Raw genomic sequence first — 4,583 nt, 5'->3', positions numbered from 1 at the left:
TACCTACTTTTCTCTCTCTTCATTACTCCTAGCTAACTACACCACCTCCATTAATGCATCTCCTTTCTCTTTTTCCTTCCCCCTCCACTAGTTGAAGTTGTCTCCTCCCAAATTAGCTAGCTAGCTAGATGTAGCATTTAGTTAAGTGACCTATTTGCCCCCTAACTAGATCTATCTTTGTCAAGAAGAGCTTTGTGCCTTTTGATCTCCCTACATCATCATCTCCATCGTGTGCTTGGTCTCGAGATAGAGGTGATTAAAATTTAATGCTTTTGCAAAATGGAAATATGTTTATGTGTGTGTGGTATGGTAATTGGGAGATATGATGGAAATTGTGTGTGTGGCATGAGTTGACGCCAAATTGTGCTTTTAAGTTGCCTATGTTTTGCCGAAATGTCGATTTATTTCCGTTTCGTCGAATTCCGGGCAAACTCTAGATCTATATATGTCCTATTTTTTGGGAAGGTCATGCCGAATTTTTGTATAACTTTGATGCATGCACGCATTTTTATAATCAGTTTGTTTATTATTACCGTGCAGAGTTCATGATGGTCAATGGAACGATGGTGGACAGGTGGTTGCGGTTGGCGGTGCAGGACATGAAAGAAGAGGTTTTATGTCCGTGTCGAAAATGCAAAGGAATAGTTTGGCTCGACCGCCATGACGATGGTCGTGCCGAAGCGCACCTGCTCATGACTGGTTTCATGGATGGCTATACTCGGTGGATAATTGAAGATGAGGATGACGATGTTGAGGACGTCGACGGAGTAGGCAATGATGACACGGGGCAAGACGAAGAGATGATCGATAATGGAGGAGGTGAAGACGCCGGACATGGAGGCGGAGAAGGGGCCGGACATGGCGGAGGAGAAGGGGCCGGACATGGCGGAGGAGAAGGGTCCGGACATGGCGGCGGAGAGAACTCCACGCAGCAGAGTTCATCGGTACTAAGTTCAATCGTGCATGACCCTCATGTTCAAGCATTGCTTCGCAAGGAGACGAGTACTGAGAGAGCTGCTTCTAGACAGGAGGCTAAGTTGGAGCAACTGGTGGTAGACTCGAACACTCCATTGTATGATGGTTGCAATCATAAGGTGACCCACTTGAGTTTCACGCTCCAACTCCTGAAGACGAAGGCTAAAAACAAATGGATCGACACTAGCGTCGATGAGCATCTCAAGTACCTAAAGGATGTTCTTCCCGCGGGGAATCTTTGTCCTACTAGTTTTGAGGCCAAGAAGATCGTGTGCCCTCTTGATCTGCCACATGTTAGATACCATGCATGCATCAATGATTGCATAATTTATCAGAAGGAGCACGCGGAAAAAACCAGTTGTCCGGTGTGCAATGCTTCTCGATACAAGAAGGCCGGGAAGAAATGTCCCCAGAAAGTAGTATGGTACTTACCGATCACTCCCCGTCTCCAGCGGTATTCTGTAGATCCCAAGCAAGCAAAGCTAATGTGCTGGCACACGGAGAGGAAGAAGCCCGACGATGTAGATGATTCAAAGCTGAGACACGTCAAGGATGGAAGCCATTGCAGAGCGTTGAAAAACTTCTATCGGTTTTTCTAATGTGATGCAAGGAACATCGTGCTCGGCGCATGTACCGATGGCATGAATCCGTTTGGCAACCAAAACACCAACCATAGCACATGGCCCATGTTTGTATGGATGTACAACCTCCCCCTGGTTGTGCATGAAGTCGAAGTACATTCACATGAAATAATATTAATTTGTATCTGGGGCTACTTCAAAAGGAGTTAGGCACGTTATGGAAAACACCGGCCAAGACATGGGACGCCAGCAAAGGCGAGTATTTCTACATGAGAGCCGCGCTGATCACGATGGTGCACAACTATCTCGGTTTCGGATATGTCGCAGGCCAGGTGTGCCATGGATATTGCAGATGCATGCGGTGCATGGATGATACAACGTCTCAGCAGCTAACGTCAAGGAAAGATGGCGGGTCTAGGAAAATCATGTACATGGGGCATCGAAGATGGCTCGAACAGGACGACCCATGGAGAATCCATGGATATCTATTCAATGGTCAAGCTGAGCATCGAGGACCTCCACATAAGCGGAGTGGTGCCGAAATCGATGAGCTGTTGAAAAACTGGAAGGAGTGCCCCGCGCCGGGAAAGACGATGAGAAAGGCGCCGGAGACGTTGCTGAAGGTATGGAAGACGAGGTCTGTGTTCTGGGACTTGGATACTGGCACAAACTCGATACGCCTCATTGCCTTGATCAAATGCATATCTGTAAGAATGTCCTTGAGAGCTTGCTCGCAACACTGATGAACATGCCGGATAAGACCAAGGATGGGCCGAAGGCAAGAAAAGACTTGCAAGATTTGAAAATCAGGGAAGATCTGCACATGCCGCCCCGTAAAATGTCAGACGAGACAGATACAGAGACAGAGGAACGGGAGAAGAAGGGCAAGAAAATAAAGAAAGATGATTATTACCCCCCTTCTTGCTTCACCTTAAGTCAGGCTGACATCAATCAATTCTTTAAGTGCCTTACCGGAGTCAAAGTTAGTTCCGGTTACTGTGGCAAGATAAGCAGATATCTAGACACGGACAAGAAAAGGTTCAGCGGGATGAAGTACCATGATTGTCATGTGATGATGACGCAGATACTACCTATTGCCCTTAGAGGGATAATGGACAAGCACGTCCGTGACACGCTTATTGGTCTCTGCAACTTTTTCAACGTCATCTCTCGAAAGTCGATCAGTGTGAAGCAGCTCCGTAGGCTACAGGAAGAGATCGTTGTGATACTGAATGAGCTTGAGATGTACTTCCCGCCCGTGTTCTTTGACGTGATGGCGCATCTGTGTGTCCATATTGTGGATGACATAATAGACCTAGGGCAGTCATTCCTGCACAACATGATGCCGTTTGAGAGGATGAATGGGATCATCAAAGGATTCGTTCGTAACATGTCCCGTCCGGATGGAAGCATCGTCCAGGGCTATGTGACACGAGAGTGCATCTCTTTCTGCGAGAATTTTCTATATGGCGCAGACCAGCCGCCTGGTGTTAGTGTTGGTTTGCCCGTTAACAAGCATGATGGGAGGCTCGAAGGAGAAGGTCACTACAATGGTCGCAAGGAACTGCATGTGGCATACTCAGATCGACGCAACGACTTTGACAGAGCAAACTTGGTAGTGCTACAACACCTAGACGAGGTAGATCCTTTATGGCACTGCACAAAGAAATTATCGCAAAGAAGTATCGTGACCGGGGGTATGCAGGACGGACGCTGAAGTAACTAGAGAGCACAACTCCAGTTTCCTGCATTGGTTCAAAGATCATATTATTTCTAATCCCCCGGAGGAGGGCACTAAGGACAGATTGCTCATATACGCCTTAGCACATGGCCCCTCGCCCAACCTCGTAACCTATCAGGCATATGATATCAACGGATACACGTTCTACACGGTGGCCAAAGATATGGACAGTGATGATCAGAACTCAGGGGTGACGATGGAATGCATGACCGGCAATGACAACGGCGCAACTGAACGATTTTTGGAAGGGCCAAGGAGATCTGGGAGCTTGACTACTTGGACTTCACAACACGACGATGTTCCGTGTTAGATGGGCGAAGAATGTCGAAAGAGAAAGCCGGATTTTCACTACCATGACTATACCCGATGCCAAGAGCGCTACCGTGAACGCTCTCGCAAAAAACGAGCCATGGGTACACGCTAAGCACGTGACACAATGCTTCTTCATAACCGACCCGCGCAATCACAGCCGTCTTATCGTGAGGAGAGGCAAAAGGAACATAATTGGAATGGATGGAGTCGCCAACGAGGAAGACTACGATCAGTACGGCACCCAATGAGGGAAGATGACGATGATGATGAAGGATACGTCAAAATAAGAGTCAATACTACATTACCTAAGAAAAATCGTACTCCATGGAAAAGGCAAAGTCACAATGAGGGGCTCAATTATTCTTCAATGAACAAGAAGGGAAAGAAGCTGACTCAAAAACGAAAACGTCAACGCTGAGGAACCGTATGTTATTGGTCAAATGATGTAATATATATATATATATATATATATATATATATGTCCTTATTTTGTATACACACTTAGCCATTATTATGCATGGGTCCAATGATGTAATATATATGTTCCTATTTTGTATACACACTTAGCCATTATTATGCATGGGTCCAATGATGTAATATATATCGCCTTCCCTTCGTTCACTTCTCTCGGAAAAAAAGAAGTGAGAGAAAATAAAGGGAAGGAAAAAGGAAAACTGGTTATAGTAGTAGCGGTTTACTGAAAAGAGCGACAAGTAGTAAAGGTAGCAGTACCGTTTTTCTTAGAAACCGTTGTAGCTACATGTTTTAGTAGTAGCACATTTGATATAAACGCGCTGCTGCTACGTCCACTTAACCCAAAATCCTCCCTCTCTCTGCTTCATCCCGCCTCTTTTCCCCCCAAATCCCCACTCTCTCTTCCCCCGTCGCACCGTCGCGCCCCGGCGCTCGCCCCCAACCCCGACGCTCGCCCCCGACCCCGGCACTCGCCCCCGACCCAGTCCTCGCCCTTGCCG

The sequence above is a fragment of the Triticum aestivum genome, chromosome 2B, assembly GCF_018294505.1.
Source record: "Triticum aestivum cultivar Chinese Spring chromosome 2B, IWGSC CS RefSeq v2.1, whole genome shotgun sequence".
Taxonomy (NCBI): domain Eukaryota; kingdom Viridiplantae; phylum Streptophyta; class Magnoliopsida; order Poales; family Poaceae; genus Triticum; species Triticum aestivum.
Note: the sequence above shows the minus strand (reverse complement) of the source record.